The sequence below is a fragment of the Melospiza melodia genome, chromosome 25, assembly GCF_035770615.1.
Source record: "Melospiza melodia melodia isolate bMelMel2 chromosome 25, bMelMel2.pri, whole genome shotgun sequence".
NCBI lineage: Eukaryota > Metazoa > Chordata > Aves > Passeriformes > Passerellidae > Melospiza > Melospiza melodia.
In genome coordinates, this window is record NC_086218.1 from 4,953,226 (window position 1) to 4,973,819 (window position 20,594).

Consider the following 20,594-nt stretch of genomic DNA (forward strand, 5'->3'; position numbering starts at 1 on the left):
CACAACCACCTGCCTGTCCCAGTAGAACACGTGCAGGAGGGGGCCTCAGGGCTGCAGGGGGCCGGGGCTGCTGAGGCAGCTGAGAGTCAGAGGGGACCCGACGGTGGGATCAGGGAGACCCTCCAGCACCGGCACCGAGAAGAGCTCTGGGAAGGGGAGGAGAGGGAAATTTGAGAACCCGAGTCTCTGGGGAAGGGCAGTGGGGGTGTCAGGGTGGTGGCTGTAGGGTGCTCACTCTGCACTGTCACTGGCACTGGCGCTGACTCCTTTCACCCCCAGGATCCCACCCAGCCCCTGCACATTTAGTGGCCACTGTGGTGCAGCTGCAGAGGGGACACGGACAGCTCGGTCCCACCACGGAGCACCCTCCAGTTCCATCTCCTCTCGGTGAAGGACGTCGAGGTAAACGTGCTGTCCTGCCAGACCTGGCAGAGCAGTGTCACCGTGTCCCCCTCCAGTAGTGCCTGTGCCATTACCTGCAGCACCAGCCAGTCTGGGGGAGAGCACTGGGACACCCCCATTGGATCACACCCTGTTCACAGGGCTCCCCGATTCCAAAACAATTTCCACCCACACTTGGATGCTCTGGGATGTCCCCTCAGCAGGGGACAGGATCTGGTAACACAGGAGGTGACCCATGGAGCGAAGCCCACGCAGAGTCATCGGGGTCCCTGCGTGTGCTAGCCTGGGGACACCCAAACATCCCCTCACCGTTTAAGACTCTTGCAGGGAGGCTGAGCCCACTGCCGGGTCTGTCACAAATGTAGTGGCTAGTCTCGGTGACACTGGCGGTGTTCTGTCCCTGCCACCAGTGCTGCCTGTCCTTGTGCCAGGTGGTGGCACCGGCGACCACCGAGCCCTGGCAGGTCAGTGTCACCCAGTCCCACAGCGCCGCCAGCCTCCAGGAGGCTCCACCAGGATCTGGGTGGTCTGGGCACCTGTGAGCGAAAGGGGACACCAGCCTGCCAGGACCAGCGTGGGGCTGGGGACAGCATGGTAGGGCCATGGCATCCCCCAAGGACTCACCAGCAAGGCCGAGGGTCTGGGCTGGAAGGGAGAAGGGACAGGGCTGGGTGAGGGTGGAACAGGGAGACAGCAGCACAGGGGTACAGGGTGTGAGGACAGTCCCCATGGGGACAGCAGTTCTTTTGAGAAAGTGCATGGAAGTGCTCCCCAAAAGATTTTGAGAGGCAGGGGTACATGTCTGTGTCACAGCCACCCGTGCACCACATGCATGAGGCACAGACACTTTGGGAGCAGGGACACTGAGGCCACTCTGGGCTGAGGCAGAACATGGGGTCACTGTGGACACCCTGGGCCTGAGGACACCACAGACACAGCACATGGTGGCCCAGGTAACCCCCACCAGCTCATAATCCCATCCCCATGGCTACATCCTCACTGTTCTTGTCCCCTCCAGTCCCTGTATTCCCATTTACTTCTCACTATGCACAGAGATACCTCAGCCAAAAGATGCCAGTCCCCACATTCCTGTCCTCACATCCCCATCCCCAAATTCCTGCCTCCCTGTTCCTGTGTCCAAAGCCACCCTACATCCCTGTTCCCACTCTGGTCCACTGTGGGTAACATGGACTGGCACTGCTGGCATTGGGGACCTCAGGGGATCCCACAGCCCCCCTGTGCCCGCTTCCCTGCCCATTCCTGGAGTGTCAGGCCCGTGTCCGGGGCACTCACCTCACAGGAGCAGTGCCACCTTTCCGGCCATCCGGCAGTCCCCAGCCATGTGGACTGGCTGTCACACACTGCCAGGGGTGACTCTGCCCTGGGTGGTGGCTCTTTGGCCAAAGAGGAAGGAAGTGAGGTCACGTCATGCATAGGTGGCCCTTGGTGGGGGCAGGGTGGCCACAAGCTGGGCACAGGCTGTGGGCAGGGAGGGGAGAGGATGGGGACAAAGCTGGAGGTGACACAGTGGGACATGGGGTTCCCAGGAGTGTGGGGCTCAGGGGGTTTGGGGTCCCAGGAATGGGTGTCCAGGGGAATGGGGGGTCCCTAAGGAATTGTGGTCCTTGGAAATGGGGGAGCTGAGGAGGAGGAGTCACTGGGGATGGGGTTGCCATGGCTGAGGGGACTCAGGGATGGGAGTCCCAGGGGGACGTGGGCTCCAGGGATTTGGGGTCATGGGAGGGGGATGCTGGGGGAATGGGAGTTCCCATGGGAATGGGAGGTTCCGGAGAGAATCAAGGTCCTGGGTAAAGGAGGATTTCAGGGGATGGAATGAGTAGGAGAGGGTTCCTTGGGAATGAGGGCTCCTGGGCCATGGAGTTCCTGGGGAATATCTCTACTGGGATATGGGTTTCAGAGAGGGTGGGGACATAAGAAATGGAGTACTCATGATTTGATTTCAAGGAGAATGGTGGTGCCAGGGATGAGCAGTGGCTGGGTGGACCCATAGGTCCCAGCTCCTTCCCTGAGTGCCTCAGATTTTGGGGTGACCCAGGGCTGAGCACAGCCTCCACCAGGTGCTGGTGGCCTGGGGGTCACCCCAGACATATTCTGAGGGGGTCTGGGTGTGTGGAGCTGCTGCAGAGGTGAGAATTCTGTGGGTGGAAAAAGGCCTGCCTGTGGTTTGCTCAGCCCTGCAAGAAGCACAAACCCCAAAGGGAGCCCAAGCAGTGGCTCTGCCAGGGCCTTTGATGGTTTTCAGAGCAAGGATGGATGGAAACCTCCCCTGCAGGTGCAGCTGTGAGGGAACCAGTCTGGAAATGCAGCAATTGATCATTTGCTCCTCTTGGTAGAGGACTAAGTGTACCACAAAACTACTGCAAATCCCACACCAATCTGCTCAACATCTTGACCTGGACCCTCCTCCTCCTCCCTGCCTTGCCATGGATGGACAGAGGCCGCATGCCCCACACCCCCCACAGCCGCTCTCTCACTGCCCTCCACACCTGGATGGGGAGAGAAAATTGAGCAAAGGGTTCCTGGGTTGAGACAAGGACCAGGAGAGATCACTCATCAAATCCTGTCACGGGTAAAACTGCCTCGGAATTAGAGATATGAATTGAATTTATTGCTGACAATATCAGAGCGGGATAAGTCAGATAAACCCTTCAATACACCTTCTGCCTGTTGTGAATAACAATGTAGTCATTGGCTTTCCCGATTCTATTGGTTTTTCCAAATTATTTTGATATAATACAGATTGTAATCAGTTTTTCACTGCTTTTGATTTGACAATTTGTCAGCCTGTTTACCCTAATCCCTGTGGAGAACATATATTTTAGTGTGATAAACACATTATAGTTTAGGCTCTCCCAAAATATCAAGATAGAGACAATGTGCCTTGAAACATTAACTGTTGCATAAGTAGCTAATGCCTTTATTTGTGTAACTAAGTGACAATGGTGAGAATAAGTAAAATAATTTTGTGAAATAGCTAATGTTGATTTAATGTACTGGTGGAGTATCTCATCTGTATGAGAAGAACACATTGAAAAGTATCAAATAAATAAACATCAAAAAAGAGAATGCAAAGAGGAACTTACCACTGACTCTTGGGCTATCAAGAACTGTCAAACCGCAGAACAGGGGGGTCTTGTGAGGACATGAAATATATAAATTTAATCTGCAGTTTGGCATGTACTTTTTGAAAATGAATCAAGGCTCAAACCAAGCATAAGGATTCCTGGAACATGTGAACTGAAAAGAATGTTTGAATATGTATAACACTCCTGAGTATGTATTTCACCAATACAATGAAAAGGTATGTAAGAAGAATTGCAGTAGTTATCCATGTGCCTCTGGCAGTTGCCAAGCACCCAGCACGCTGTTTACTGACCCTTTTATCCCTCATTAACCATTTAAGAAATGTACAGAGTGAGCCTTGTTTCTCACACAGTTTGACCAAAAAACTGAATTTTGAGTACAATAAGACGGAAAAACGTTGTGTGCTCCTCCAAAACTGGTAGAGGGAATGAGGAGCCCCATGGGGTGCAGTGAAAAGGAAGAAGAGACCCCTGAGGGGAATCGATGCCCCCAATGGCCCCCAGTGCCCCCAGTGTCACAGCACGCTCTCGTAGTCACAGGGGTCCCGCTGTCCCTCCTGGGGTCCCGACAGCTCTATGTTAGTCACTTGTGGATCCCGAGGTGGGGCAGGGCTGGGGGACACCTGTGGGGGCCCTGAGAGTGACACTGGTTGTGGGGACCTGGTAGGGGGGGTGACACATGTTGGTGATGTGTCCCTGTACCACCCTGGAATTCTCCCACTGCCCACTCAGTGCCCATGATGTGGGTGCTGAGCACAGCCCCCTGCTCCAGGGGGATCCTGTGGGGATGGGGGGGTCTGCATGGTGTTTGAGGAGGGGGAACGGGGAGTCCTACCCCGAGCCCCCCACTCACTTGTCCTGGAGCTTCCTGGCGGCTGCAAGGGAAAGGGGAGGGGGTGACCGTGGGGACACCGGGACCCCTGATTCTTCCTGGGACCTCGGCAGCTCCAACCACCCACGGGACCCCCAAATCCCCACCGCAGCCCTGATTCCCAATGGACCCCTGATTCCCCCAGGACACTCTGATGACCCCTGAACTTCCCGGAACTTCTGTATGACCGCAGTGCCCCCAGTCCCCCTGGTGCCCCCAACCCTCTGAGCCCCCAGAACCCCAAGCATGGCAGAGAGGGGGATCCCCAAACTCCCACAGGACCCAAAAAGATCCTCCAACATCCCTGCACAGCCCTCTAGGAGCTCTCCAAACCCTCCAGGAACTCCCAATGCCACTGCAATGTTCCTCAAAGCCCATCCGGGATGGCCCTGGAGCCCAACCAAGACTCTCCAAATTCCCCCCATATCCCCCAGGACCCCCAGCCAAGGTCACTGCAGGCTCAGTGTTCCCCAGCTCAGGGGCCCTTGGTGCTGCTGATCTCTGCGTCCACTCTGGGGGCTCCTCCTCACTCCAGGACCCCAATCCCCCCCCCCCATTGTCACCCACCCCTGTGGTGCCACCAGTGACAGCCCCCGATGACAGCCAGGAGCAGGAGCAGGAACAGGAGGGTCCTGCCAACATTCACAGCCACTGCTGGGGATAGAGGGGACACACCAGGGTCACCCTGAACCCTGGGGGTCCTGAACACCCCAGTAACCCTGTGTGACCCCCACCTGTGACCCAGGGTGACCCACGTGTCACCTCCAGGGTCAGCTCAGGGCTGAGAGCCTGGTGTCCATCCTGTCCCAGCTGGTTGGTGGCCATGCACTGGTAGGTGCCCGAATGTCCCACATCAACAGCCCTGAGCTCCAGGAGGGGACCTTGGGCCACCTCCTGCCCATTGTGCAGCCAGGTGAAGGTGACAGGGGCTGAGCCCACCTGCACCGAGAAGGGTCATGTTGTCACCTGCGTGCACTTGATGTGACAGGGGACTTAGGGTGATGGTGGCATTGGCCACGGGCACTGTGGGGACAAAGACAAGGCTGAGGCACAGGGAGGGGCTGGCAGCTGCGGTGGGGGGATAGGGACGGGGGGATTGGTGTGATGGGGGACTTTGGGTATTGGGTCACACCACAGAGGAGTGAAGGGACTGAGGGCAGATGTGAAGGGACACAATAAAGGCGTCAGGGGGACATGGAGGTACCCAGGACGGGGACCCGGGGGGTCTCTGAGGACTCCCCGTGCCCATCCCCGCACTCACTGTGCACCGTGATGTGGAGCCGGGCGCTGCTCTTCTGCACAGCCCCCCCTCGGAGCGCACCTGGCAGCTGTAATTCCCCGAGTGGGAGACCCTCACAGCGGGCACCAGCAGCTGCGGGGACCCCTGCAGGCCCCCCACCACCTGCCCGTCCCAGTAGAACACGTGCAGGAGAGGGGCTCAGGGCCGCAGGGGGCTGGCGGTGCTGAGGCAGCTGAGATTCAGGAGGGACCCCACAGTGAGCTTGGGGGATCCTCCAGCACTGGCACTGAGATGAGCTCTGGGAAGGAGAGGGGTGCTAAGGACTGTGACTGTGAGTCTGCTGGGAGGTGGTGGTGGGGTCCGGAGATTGGAGCTCCAGTTGTGGGGTGCTCACTGTGCACTGTCACTGTCACTGGCACTGAGAGTGCCCATGAGGACACGTTGGAGCTCACCCTGCCCCCACAGCAGTAGTGGCCAGTGTGATTCAGCTGCAGAGGGGAAAGGGACAGCACAGTCCCATTGAGGGACCCCTACACCTCTCTGTCCTCATAGCAGAATCGTACCTCAGTGACTGACATGTTCTCCCTCTCCCTGTGCCCCCTCCCCAGTGGTCTCTGCCTCACTGGGGTCAATCCCCATGGTGTCAGGTCCATGCCCAGGGCACTCACCCCCCAGGAGCAGCGCCACCTTCCCGGCCATCCCGGTGTCCCCAGACATCTGGACTTGCTGTCACTCGCTGCCAGGGTGGCTGTCCCCTGGGTGGTGGCTCTTTGGCAAAAGGGGAAGGAAGAGAGGTCAGGTCTCATCCTCATGTGTAGGTGGCACATGGTGGGGGCAGGGTGACAACAAGCTGGGGACAGGCTGTGGGCAGGGTGGGGACAGGATGGGGACAAGACAGAGTGCCAGAAGGTGGGACATGGGCTTAGCAGGAATGAGGGGCACAGAGTGTTTGGTGAGCCGGGGATGGGTTCTAGGGGAATGGGGAGCCCAAGGGATTGGGTCCCTGGGTATAGGGTTTCTGAGAAGAGGGTGTCACCAGGGATGGAGGTGCCATGGGAATGGGGGTGCCCAGGGCTGGGGGAACTAAGGGATGGGAGTCCCAGAACAATGAGGGCTCCAGGGATTTGGGGTCAAGGGATAGTTGACCTAGGGATGAGAGTACCAGGGGGAATGAGGGATCCAGTGGGCATGGGGGTTCCTGGGAGAATCAAGGTTCTGGGGTAAGAGGGATTTCTGGGGATGGAATGAATGGGAGAGGGTTCCTTGGGAATGAGGTCCTGGGCCATGGAGATCCTGGGGAATGTGAGTACTGGCATGGGGTCCCTGGGACATGGGGACTGAAGGAATGGGGGTCCCATGGTTGGGTTCCCAGGGGAATGGGGGTGCCAGGGATGGGCAGTGGCTCAGTGGGTCTGTGATTTGGAGCCCCTTCCCTGAGTGCCTCAAATTTTGGGGTGACCCACAGCTCAGGACAGCCCCCAAAGTGTTCTGATGTCCTGGGGGTCACCCCAGGGAGATTCCGAGGGGCTCTCAGTCAGTGTGCCCCCAGCTCCCAGGGGCTTTTTCCACTCTTCATTTCCATTTCCTCCCTTTGATTCCTCAATTTCACAACACCCCAGTTTGTTCCTTGATTATTCGGGGAAACAATTGAGTAGGGAATGGGTTGGGGGAACCCCACAGTGGGGCAAGTAACAGTGAAGGGTCTACAGAGAGGGCTGGGGAGGCTGTGGGGGATGGGGGTGTCTGGCTGTGCCCCCCAACACTTTCATTTTTCTGTCCTGCCAAAGAAGGAAGAGGCCATTTGTACTGAGTGTCACACGGCGGGGGGGAGGGGGGGGGGAGGATGTTCTGTCATGTGGGGATCCTATCCCAGGGGGGGACACATGATGGACAAGGGGGTCCATTCCTGGGGGATGGCAGCTCCGGAGGGGTGGTCCAGATTTCTCCATTCTTGCTCGTCCCCTGCAGGATGTGAGCCTGCAAGAGCAGCTGGGGAATGGAGACCCGGGGCAGGAAGGATCTCTCAAACTCCGGATCCTTGAAGCCAGTGGCCATCCAAGGGTGGGGCCCAGCCATGGTGTTATGGATAGGAACAAGGCCAAACTTTATCCAGAGAAAGAGGTTCTCGTTTATTAAAATACCTACAAGGAACGGAGTGCCCAAGATAAGCCCAGGCACCCACACAGCAAGCTAAAAACTAAAACAGCGCCCTCACCCCACATGCACCAGGTTCTCCCAAACAACAGATATCCCAAAAGAAGAAAAGCCCCAACCCAAATGAACTCCCCACATTTATACTCCCCTTCGAGTCCAGGATTGGTGCATTTTGGATCCTCATGATGATTGGTCCATTTCCAGGCTTCTCATCGGTCTTTACCGCCGTTCATTCTGGACCAATCATTTCTGCAGGACTTCGAATGATTGGTCAGATGTTTCATCCAATCTCTCTTCGACCTTGCCTTGCCCCATCAGACCCTTGTTTCACCATACCCTGGACCCTTCTAGCACATTCTAATAAGCCCTCCCCCCTTTGACATAATACAAATAATATAATTAATACAATATAATTGAACTATATCCTATTTTAACTTAACTTTTACCTATAACAATGGCCCAGCCCCACTGCACAGGGATGGCCATTGCCCAGCCCTGCTCTGGCCAGCCCCAGGTGGCAGCCAGCAACTGAGGGTCCCCCCTGTCCCCTTGGCTTTGATTCTGGCAGCTTTAGAGCTGCTGCAGAGGTGAGAATTCTGTGGGGGGAAAAAGGCCTGCCTGTGGTTTGCTCAGCTCTGCAAGAAGCACAAAACCCAAAGGGAGCCCAAGCAGTGGCTCTGCAAGGGCATTTGATGATTTTCAGAGCAGGGCTGGCTGGAAACCCCCCCTGCAGGGGCAGCTGTGGAGGAACCAGTCTGGAAATGCAGCAATTGATCATTTAATCCCTGTCTCCAAGGGACTAAGAGAGCCCGATAACTACTGCAAATGCCACAACAATCTGCTCAAAAACCTGACTTGGTCCTCCTTCTTGAACAAAACCTGCAGCCCTTTGGAATGTCTTGGAAAGAAAGTTTGGGTTCTGGCTCGGCTGCCAGATAAGTGGGAAATGTAGAAAATATTGAGCAGTGGCTCTGCCCTATGGCTGTGAAGGGGCTGTGGGGAGTGACCCTGTCTGGATTCCAGGTGTTCCCAAAGCTGCTCCATCCCTGCCCGCCTCACCTGCACAGGGCACAGGGAATAGACAGGGCTCTGCCTCATACCAGCTGCACCCCTTTCAGGGTACCCCTCCACTTCCCGGAGCTGTGGGGGCCTTACCCTGGCAACGCTCGGTCCCGACACATCGCGACAGTGGCTTTGGATGCTGCCACAGTCAGTTCGGACACCCTGTGACCGTCCCGGCACTCGCAGCGCGATGGCAGCTGGGCCCTTCCCGGTGCTCCAGGACCACCATTGCGGTCCCTCCTTTCCACCGACCCTACCGCAGGGTCTCTGCTCCCCCCTGTTCCAGGGCCTCCCCTCCACCGTTTTGCTCCCTTCATGCTCGGGGCTCCCCAGTGGGGTCCCGGTCCCTCCATCCCAGCCCCTCCCACCCGCTGCCCCCGGACCCTCCGGCCGCGCCCCTCGACAGCCCCGGGGCCGGCACCGGCAGAGGCTGCCGAGCTCCTGCAGGATGAGACGTTTCTGGGGCAGTGCCGGCTGAGCGGGGCCCGGCCCCCTCACACCATCCTTGCCTACAGCCCCCGGGCTCCAGCAGCCCTGGGTTGCTCCCTCGGGATGTGCTGACCACTCCTGGAGCGCTGCCCTTTGTCAGGAATGAGCCCAGGAGCACCTGAATCATCCCCAAGGCCTGGGCCAGGACCTCCTGTGAGGCTGCGCCTGAGCCCTGAGGGGTTTGGGAGCCCGATGGGTGTCACTGCTCTGTCCCAAAATCTGGGGAGAGCAGGAATGGCAAGTGATGCCCCACCATGGCCCGGCCTGGCCTCTCCTGAGTGCCCTGCAGAATTCCCAGTGCTTCTGCTCCAGCTGCATGGCCAGGTGCTGTTCCCGTGGGCCACCTGCTCCAGCCGCTCCTGCCTCAGCCATGGGATCCCAAAATCCCAAGGAGAGGCAGCAGGGCTGTGTGTTTGTGCACAGGGATGTTTCAGGAGAATGGCTAAACTATAGGAATCCCGTCCCTAATTACAACAACTCTCTAAGTGTCTGCAGCTCCCAGAGCATAACAGGGGTATTGACCGAAACAGATCCAATTTTGCCCCATTTTGTTGTCCCAAGGCAATGGTCCCATTCTGGGCTTTCCCTGTGCTCCAGCTGCAGCTGCAGAGCCCTCGGGGCTGTGGATCTGCACTCCTTCTCCTCCTTCAGCTGGGGCTACTGTGTGGGGATCAGCAGTGGCCAAGGAAGAGCAGGAAGTCCAAATGAGCTCTGGCAGAGCCAGCACCGAGCACCAGCCTTTCTCGATGTCCCAGGGCAATTCAACAATCCCAGAGATGCTCTACCAGGGCTGAAAAAGGAAAAAGGAGTGAAAGGCTCAGGGTTTGCAGGAATTGTGGCACAAAGCCACCAGAGGTGCTGCTGTGGACCCGAGAACTACCTAGGGTCAGGTGCTGCCTTCCTTGCATTTGGGATCATGGAGAACTGTTGTGGGTGTTGCGCAGGGCGTGTGCCTGGCCCCGGGACACTGTTACACTGCCAGTGGGCACTGGGATCCAACCTGCTGCCTTGGCGGCTTCTGCCCGCTGCCAGTGGTGGTGCCGGGACTGATTGGTGCCCATGAGTTTGCAAAAGGAGCGATTTCCCCTCCTGCCTCCCGTCCGAGGCCCCCATGGCCCCTGAGGGGATGGAGCTGGACCGGGGCGCCCCCTGCTGGCCGGGAGTGCTCCCTGCAGCGCCCCCTGCTGGATGCGGTTAAAACTGCCACAAAAACTAACAGCGCTGAGGGGGAGGGAAAGTTGTGGGTTTGTGTTGTTTGTTCGTTTCTGGTTTATAAATTTCCTAGTAAAGAGCTGTTATTCTTTTTCCTACACTTTGGCCTAGGAGCCTCATAGTTTTTGAAATTACAAAACAATTTTGACATGGGTCTTTTTTCCATTCCAGGAATGTTCCCACTTTCCTTGGATGATAGTTCTCATTTAAATGAGTTGCCAACTCCCAGGTTCCAGTGTGCATGTGATAGACACTCTAAGAGAAGTTATGGTCAAGGACTTGGCCGCCTGATGCTTTGTCTTCTAAGCCAGATGGGTCACTAAGAGCCCTCTCCCCAAGTGGCACTTCTGGTCCCGCGGCCACTCAAGAGCTGGCTTTGTCAGAGTGTCACACTGTCCCCAGTGTGCCATGGCTGACAGATGATGGACAGAACCTGAGGGCCCTGTCTCACCAAAAGCAAAGCCTGACCCACTCCTGCCACACACAGGTGTTCCAAAATGTCTTCAGACTTCAAATTTTTCCTGTCTCTGACACCCTGCCCTGTGCCATGGCCTGATTCCGACTGCCCTGGGAAAGGGGAAGCTCTGGAACCCCCACAGGCCCTTTGTGACATCCTGATTTGGGAACACAGCTGAGGAGGGGTTTGGGACAGGGGACAAGAGAATCCAGAGCCTCCTGAAGGCCACTTTGGCCATCAGAGTGAGGAAGGTCCAGAGCCCTGCCAGGTTCATCTGGTGGAGGAAACGTGCAGGGGGAAATGTCAGGGATTTGTTCCTTATTGGGAGCTTTCCCTGGAAATTGTTCCTTGTGTGACAATTTGAACTCTGAACCTCGTTACTATTTCTGTTGGTTTTATTCTCTCTCATTGCTGTTTCAGGAAATTGTTCTTCTCTCAGCCCTTTGGAATCTTTGTGCCTTCATGGGGAGGGAGTCGGGCAGTTTTTAGTGGCAGCACACACACGAGTGGGTGCCCATGGGTGGGGAACCCCAGTGCCCCCCAGTTCCCCCCAGTGTCACAGCACATTCCTGTAGATGTCACCAGGTTCCCGCGGTCGCCCCTGGGGTCCCCGCAGCTCCGTGTAGGTCACCTGCGGATCCTGGAGGGTGATGGCATGCGGGGACACTGCAAGAGACACAAGCTTTGGCATCTGGGTGGGGTGACACTCGTGTGTGACGTGTGCCTCTGCTCGTGTCCCCCCCGTACTCACCCCCTGCCCTCTTGGTGACCACGACGTGTGTGTACAGCACCTCCCCCTCCTCTGGAGGGGCTGGTGGATCTGGGTGGGCCCTGAGGGAATAAAAAGGATATAGGGGAGGGAATGGGAGGTCTTGAGTATTGGGGTGAAATGGGAGAGTGTGGTTTGAGTCCCCCACTCACCTTTCCTGTTTCTTCCTGGCAGCTGCAGAGGAAAGAGGAGAGGGGTGACTGTGGGGTCCCCAGGGCCCTGACCCATCTCAGGATTTCTGAACTCCCATGGGACCCTCAGTCTTCCACAGGTCCTCCAAGAATCCCTAGAGCACCCCAGAATTCATGAACATCCTCAGTTCCCCGAATCAATTCAAACTCAAAAATCCAAAGCCCATCAGGGACAGAGACCCTCCCCACAAACACTCCCCAGGGCCCCTGAAAAAACCCCCAACATCCCTTCAGGACCCTCCAGAATCTCCCAAGCTCTGCAGCATCCCCAGCACACATCACAACTCTGGGATTGTGGATGCCACCGTATCATTGACCAATTCTGGGGACCTTTACAATTCCCTGGCACCACCATTCCCCCTGTGTCACCCACCCACGCGGTGCCACCGGTGCCAGGTCACAATGACCCCCATGAGCAGGAGCAGAAACAAAAGGGCCCCTCCGGCCCCGGCAGCCACTGCAAGAACAGAGGTGGACACATCAGGGTCACCCATCACCTCAGGGGTCCTGCACACCCTGGTGACCCTGTGTGACCCCACCTGTGTCCCTGTATGTCGCAGTCTCCGGCGGTGTCACCTCCAGGACACCAGGTGTGATGGTGGCATTGTCCACAGGCACTGCAGGGACACAGAGAGGGCTGATGCCACAAGGAGGGGCTGGCAGCCAGGAATGGGATAATAGGGAAAGGGGGATGGGTGTGGTGGGGGATGTCAGGGATGGTGTCACACCATGGAGGAGCAAGGGGACACAAGGAGTGATGGCAGGACCTGGTAAAGGTGTCTGGGGGACATGGAGGTGCCCAGGCAGGGCACTCAAGGAGGCTATGGGGGCTCCCTGTGTCCAGTCCTGCACTCTCAGCGCACCACAACGTGGAGCCGGGTGATGTTCTTCCACACAGCCCCACCCTCGGAGCGCACCTGGCAGCTGTAATTCCCTGAGGGGGAGACCCACACGGTGGGCACCAGCAGCTGCGGGGACCCCCGCAGGCCTCTCACCACCTGCCCGTCCTGATAGAACACGTGCAGGAGGGGGGCTTGGGGCCGCAGGGGACTGGGGGTGCTGAGGCAGCTGAGAGTCAGAGGGGGACCACTGAGAGGGGTTGGGAGGACCCTCCAGCACCAGGAAGAGCTCAGGGCAGGAGAGGGGAGGGGGATTGATGATCCTGAGTGCCTGGGAGGATCTCTGGGGTTGTCGGGGTGGGGGGTGTGGGGTGCTCACCCTGAACTGTCACTGTCACTGGTGCTGACTCCTGCCACCCCCAGGGATTCACCCAGCCCTTGCAGTGGTAGTGGCCGCTGTGCTTCAGCTGCGGAGGGGACAGGGACAGTTCAGTCCCATTGGAGACCACCCGCAGTTCCTTCTCCTCATGATAGAAGGACATTGAGGTGATTGGGTTGTTTCGCCAGCCCCGGCAGCGCAGTGTCACCATGTCCCCCTCCAGCAGTGTCCGTGCTGGCACCTGCAGCACCAGCCAGTCTGGGGGACAGAGGGGTCCTGTCACACTTCTTGGCACTGGGACGCCCCCATTAGGTCACACAGGGGACTCCAGGTCCCACATGGTTTTCCCCACACTGGGAAGCTCTGCGATGTCCTCAGGGCAGGGGACGGGCTCTGGTAACTCCAGGAGGTGACCCATGGAGTGGTGCCCATCCAGGGCCCTCGGGGTCCCCGTGGCTGCTGGGCTGGGGACACCCAAACACCCTCACCATCTGAGATGTTCACAGGGGGGCTGAGTGCACTGCCGGGTCTGTCACAAGTGTAGGTGCCACTCAGGGTGACAGTGAAACGGTCGAGTCCTGGTTCCCACCAGCGCTTCCCCTTCTTGTACCAGGTGGTGGCACTGGCAGTCCCTGAGCCATGACAGGTCAGTGTCACCTGGTCCCACAGCACAGGTGGTGTCCAGGGGGGCTCCACGAGGATCTTGGTGTTCTGAGTGCCTGTGGGTGACAGGGGACACCAGCCTGCCAGGGCCAGTGCAGGGTTCAGGACAGTGGGATGGGACCATGGCATCCCTCGAGGACTCACCAGCAAGGCCAAGGGTCTGGGCTGGAAGGGAGAAGGGACAAGGCTCAGTGGGGGTGGCACTGCAGAGACAGCAGCATGGGGAACCTGGCCATGGGGGCTGCCCCTGAAAGGTCTCAGTGGGGGCACTGGTGTGGCACAGATGTCTCAAGGACAGGGACACAGCAGTCAACCCATACTAAGGCATGGGTTCCCCATGCTCACAAACGTTATCCCCACCAGTGCCACAGCCACACACCCATGGCCTTGTGCCCATGGTCCAATTCCATTGGCACCTGTCCCATGGTAAAAACACATGGTATTTGTCCCCTTGTCCCTGCCCCTGCATGGCGGTGTCCCTGTCACTGTCCCCGCAGCTGCCCCAGCCCCAAGGGTCCTTCTGCCACATCCTTGTCCTCACAACTCCATCCTCCTCTCCCTGTCCTCACATCTCGGTTCCACTCTTCCTGTTGCTGTTCGGCCACCCCACAACTCTGGTCATATTGGTCTCCATGCTCTGCTGGCATTGGGGACCTCAGGGGACCCCACAGCCCCCCTGTGCCCCCTCCCCTCCCCATCCCAGGGTGTCAGGTCTGTGCCCGGGGGCACTCACCCCACAGGAGCAGCGCCACCTTCCCAGCCATCCCGGTGTCCCCAGCCATGTGCACTGGCTGTCACTCGCTGCTGTGGCCACCGCTCCCCTGGCTGGCGGCTCTTCGGATGAAGGGGAAGGAAGCGAGGTCACGTCTGTCCTCACGTGTAGGTGGCCCTTGGTGGGGGCAGGGTGGCCACAAGCTGGGTACAGGCTGGGGACATGATGGGATAGTCGGGGGACATGGTGGGGATGGTGCTGCCAGGAGTAGGGGTCTCAAGAATGAGGGGAACCAAGGATGGGTGTCCAGGCGAATGGGGGTCCAGGGGAATTGTGTTCTCCATGCCTCGGGACATTCAGGGATGGGGGTGCTGTGGGAACATGGTTCCCAGGGATTTGGGGTCATGGCATGTGGGTGCCAGGGTTGGGAGTGCAGGGGGAAAAAGAGGACCTTCGGGAATAGGGGTTCTGGGGCAAGAAGCAGCCCATGGGATGGGATCAAGGCAATGGTTGTGCTGGGCAATGGCAGTCCTGGGATAGGTGTGCCCAGGGAGGAGAGACCAAGGCAATGGGGGTCCCAAGTTGAGTTCCCAGGAGAATGGGGTGCCAGGGATGGGCAGCGGCTGGGTGGACACAGGGGTCACAGCTCCTTCATGGGATGCCTCAGATTTTGGGATGACCCAGAGCCCAGCACAGTCCCCAGACTAGGGCACCCCAGGGCTGCCCTGGGAGCCTCTGTGTCCCTGCCCCACACACCCCTGGGTAAGGTCCCCCCATTTCCTGAGTCAGCCATCCCATGAAACATTGGATGCCCAATTGCTTGACACAAAATTACACATCCATAGAATAAAAGCAAAAATGTTTCCCTCACCATTATTTTCCCAATAAAGAACAAACTCAGCAAAAATAAAACTGACAAGGTATAAAACGCTCTGGTTTAGAGAATCCATTACTTTCCCGACCAATCTAGCACAATATACACAAAAATAAATCCCAAAAAAATGAGACTTTCTTGTTCCCTTTAGGAGCCCATTGGTACATCCCACAGCAGTATTTGCTTGTGGATAACACAGAGTGTGGAATCTCCCTGAGTGTCCAACAGCCCCATGGAATTGTTCCCTGCCTGCTTGGCAGTAACCCAGCCTTGAAGGAAGCTTTTTCTTGGGGCCACATTTAGGAACTCTTCCCATTTTTCTCATTCCCACACTGAAACTTGACTGAATTCCCATGGAGGAAGGGAGAAAGGGAGGCACTGTCCATCCTTGGACAGCGCACAGGAATCTGTGGAAATGCCCGTGTGTGCCTCAGGGTCTGATTCCCTGGTAAATCCACTCCAGCCTGCCCTGAATTCCCCTGCCTGGGCACTCCCTGCTCCTGCTGTGACACCCCTGTTCCCCAGCCACTCATGAGCAGCCCCTGCTCAATATTTCCACACTTTTCCCTCTCTTCTGGTGTGCACATCCAGAATGCAAACATTCTCTCTGGGAGTTTCCCTCAAGAAAGAGGGTCCAGGTCAGGTTGTTGAGCAGATTGTTGTTGAATTTGTAGTAGTTTTATGGTTTTCTCAGTCCTTTTGGTAAAGGCACAAAATGATCAATTGCTGCATTTCTAGACTGGTTCCCTCACAGCTGCCCTTGCAGAGGGGATTTCCAGCCAGCCCTGCTCTGAAAACCATCAAAGGCCCTCACAGAGCCACTGCTTGGGCTCCCTTTGGGCTTTGTGCTTCTTGCAGGGCTGAGCAAACCACAGGCAGGACTTTTTCCCCCACAGAATTCTCACCTCTGCAGCAGCTCTAAAGCTGCCAGAATCAAAGCCAAGGGGGCAGAGGGGACCCTCAGGTGCTGGCTGCCACCTGGGGCTGGCCAGAGCAGGGCTGGGCAATGGCCATCCCTGTGCAGTGGGGCTGGGCCATGGCTGGGCCCCAGCCTTGCATTGACAGGGGTCCCCAGGATGTGCCACCCCTGGGACAGGCACCGGCCAGGAATGTGCAGGGACATTTCTGGAACCGTTCCCCTCTGGGATAGGACCCCCCATGCCAGGATGTGTCACCCCCTGGGGACAGGATCCTCCCAGGACAGGACCCCCCTGGATGTGCCTCCCCAGGACAGAACCCCCTCCCTTTCCCATCTGACTGTCAGCACAAACAGCCTCTTCCTTCCTGTTCAGGAAAAGAAAAGTGAAAGGGTTGAGGGGGCACAGCCCAACACCTCCTTCCCCCACAGTCTCCCCACCCTTCCCATCCTGCTCCCCATTTTCCCCCTGCCCTGGCTCCCCCCAATCCATTCCCTGCTCAGGTGCTCTCCAGGACTGCTTATCCAGGAACCAGGAGTGAGGGGAACTGGCTCAAAGTGAGAAAAATAAGGAAAAAAAAGAAATAAAGAGTGGAAAATTTCAAGGGCAGGGGAGGGCACAGAGGTAGATCTATCCAGGACCCCCATGTGATGCCCACCAAGGAAATGAGCACCCCAGGGGGACAGTGTTTGGCCTTTAGTCACCCCAAAATCTGAGACACCCAGGGAAGGAGCTGAGATCCCTGTGTCCATCGAGCAACTGCCCATTCCTGGAACCTCCGTTCCCCTGGGAACCCAACCATGCGACCCCCATGCTGTATGTCCCACCTTGCCTGAGTGCCCCATCCCTGTACTGACATTCCCCAGGATCTCCATGGCCCATGACCCCATTCCCAAGGAACCCTCTCCTGTTCATTCCAACCCCTGAAATCTCCCTTCCCCCAGGACCTTCATTCTCTCAGGACCCCCATTCCCCAACCTGCCACATCCGGACAACCCCCACCACATGACCCCAAATCCCTGGGGCCCACGTTCCCCTGGGATTCCCATCCCTGAGTCTCCCCAGCTCTGGGGATCCCCATTCCCATGCTCCCCCCACACCCCATCCTAGGTGACTCCCTCTCTTCAGGACCCCCATTGCTCAGGGACCCCATCGCTGGGACCCCCCATTCCCCTGGACACCCATCCCAGGCTCCCCAAACCCACAGAGTCTCCCACTCATGGGAACCCCATGTCCCACCTTGTCCCACCCACCCTTGTCCCCAGCCTGTCCCCAGCTTGTCGCCCCCCTGCGCCCACCAAGGGCCACCTACACATGGGGACTGACGTGACGTCGCTTCCTTCCCCTTCATCCAAAGAGCCACCAGCCAGGGGAGGCCACAGCAGCGAGTGACAGCCAGTGCACATGGCTGGGGACACCGGGATGGCTGGGAAGGTGGCGTTGCTCCTGTGGGGTGATTGGCCCGGGCACAGACCTGACACCCGGGGGATGGGGAGGGGGAACAGGGGGACTGCGGGGTCCCCTGAGTTCCCCAATGCCAGCAGTGCAGAGAATGAGGTGACCAGAGCCATGGCATGGCTGTGGGGACAGGAGACAGGAGAGAGGAATGTGGGGACAATAATAGGAGGACCGAGATTTGGCGTGGCATCATGGGGCTGGTGGGGGTGACCTGTGCCAGCACGGGGTGGCCGTAGCGTCCCCAGTTCAGGGGTGTCCACAGTGTCCCTGTGTCGTGCCTGAAAAAGGGGTGGTTGAGATTTTCCTGACCCCAAGGTGTCCATGTCACACAAGGACAGTTTTGGGACAGCCCCCACACTCTGAAACCCGGTGTGCCTCTGTCCCCATTGTGCCACCCCCACCCAGCCCTTTCCCCTCCCCCTTCCAGCCCAGACCCTCGGCCTCGCTAGTCAGTGTTCAGGGGATGTCATGGCCCCACCCTGCTGTCGCCAGCCCCATGGTGGCCCTGGCAGGCTGGTGTCCCCTGTCACCCACAGGTGCCCAGACCACCCAACTCCTTGTGGAGCCCCCCTGGAGGCCAGTGGTGCTGTGGGACCGGGTGACACTGACCTGCCAGGGCTCGGGGACTGCCGGTGCCGCAACTTGGTATAAGGATGGGCAGCGCTGGGGGCAGCAGGGACACAACCACCTGACTGTCACTAAGCATGGCATCTACACATATTACAGACCAGCAGTGGGCGTAGGCCCCCCATTAGAGTCTTATATGGTGAGTGGGGATCTTAAATCATCTGGGTGCCCGCTGATAGATCGGGATGGGCTCCACTCCATGGGCGGCCTCACACCCCTTGTGTGGTGCACGGCACACAGTAACATCCCAGTTCATCCCAGTGCACCCACATGTTCCCAGTTCCATGGGCACCCTCCTTGGACCTGTCTCAAGCCCCTCAGTGAGATGAGACCCTCCTGTCCCACAGATGAGCTGGTGCTGCAGGTGTCAGCATGGGCACTGCTGGAAGGGGACATGGTGACACTGCGCTGCTGGGACCGGCAGGACAACACAGTCACCAGGGTGCGATTTTACCATGTGGAGAAGGATCTGAGGGGTTCCCTCAGGGGAACCGAGCTTTTGCTGTCCCCTGTGCAGCTGCACCACAGCGGTCACTACAGCTGCATGGGCTTGATGAGGTTTGTTATGTCACGGTCAGCAGCAGTGACAGTGCACAGTGAGCACCCCCAAGGCTGGAACTCCAATCTCCTGACACCTCCAAAGCCCCTACCCAGCGTACTCAGAGTCACAGTCCTCACCTCCCCTCTCCTTCCCAGAGCTCTTCATGGCACTGATTCTGGAGGGTCCCCCCTGCCTACCGAGTGGTCCCCCCTGACTCTCAGCTGCCTCAGCCCTCCCAGCCCCCTGCGACTCCGAGCGCCCCTCCTGCACGTGTTCTACTGGGATGGGCAGGTGGGGGGTGGAGGGGCTTATGAGAGACCAGATGCAATTAGTGACTCAACCTCTCCTGGTATATATGAACACCAGGAAGTTTGTGATAGCCTAAGTCAATCAGACTGTTGGTGTAATTTCACCTTAATACAGCCTGTAGAAGTGACCTGCCTTGGAGTTCGAGTTGCTATCAGACTTTCATTTAAATTCAAAGTAGACACTGCACTTTTTACAACAGCAGGGTGTTATACAATCCATACTAGGACTCAAATAGTTCAGACTCTACCCAAACTTGAACCTAAAGTGTATGAAATAGGCCCCTACGTAGTAAAGAATGTAAGAGAACAACAACTATTATTCAATCCAGAATGGTCTCTCAAAAGTGTTGAGTTGCTAATGCAAATTAACATCTCAAAAATCCAACCAGCCTGCTCTTCCTTCCTAAAAACATCCTTTGAAGGCTAGACAATGAAGTTACAAAGACAACTATATCTCCAGAGCAGAATAAGAAAAGATCTAACTGAGATATTAAGGACAAGATTAACAGTTTTAAATGGAATTAATTCAAAAATACTGATGAATAAACTGACCACTGCAGCAGGTAGCCTAACAAAATTGAAGCAGCCTTTACAGTCATCTCTATTGGCATTAAGAACTAGCCAGTGGCAGATTTCAAAAGTACTGCCAAAGTAAGAAAGTAGGAAAAAGCCAGGGACCAAGACCACAAGTTAATAGCAAAAGTGAAATAAACAGGGCCAAGGAGACTTCTTCTCCTTTTTAATGCCTTTATTAAAAGTGATCAGCTCAGGATTGGGCGGCTCGACGGGTCTGCAGCGTCCGTCGTCTCTCCCAGGGCGACTCAGAGGAGGAGGATATGCACAGCTCTGTCCACCAGGGGCAGAGCTGGGGATCAGATCTTCTTGGGAGCCTTCAGGGTCTCCTGATCCCATAAGATGGTGCCTCGGTCTGGGTCTCGCTCCTCTCCCAGTCCTGACCCGGGGGATCTCGAGGACAGGGTGAGGAACGATGAAGGTTTCCCGCATCTCTGCAGGCTCAGCACTCGGCTCCTCACGTCCAGACATCACTCCAGTCTCTCAACTCTTAGGTGGCTCGTTGTTTTTGGGGTTTCTCCATGAGTTTGGAGATGGGGGTCCCACAAAGCATTCTGGTCTTGCGAGTCACTTTGCATAACCCCCCCCCACCTTCTCAGGTGTCTTCCCTATTCTGAGAAAGGTAAAACTTAGCTTCGGGCAAGGTCCCCGCCCAGGAGAAGGGCCATTACCTCGCCCCAGCCAGGGCTTTTACTAATACAAAAACAACCATTAACGACAACGACCCGTGATTACAATAACAAAGGCCGCAG

General features: G+C 57.2%; 1 pseudogene; it reads right to left on the bottom strand.

Annotated features, from left to right (window-relative positions):
- Positions 1-3,974: 3,974 nt before the first annotated feature.
- The window catches only part of LOC134429437 (Fc receptor-like protein 4), a 55,799-nt pseudogene continuing 39,179 nt past the window's right edge, over positions 3,975-20,594 (bottom strand).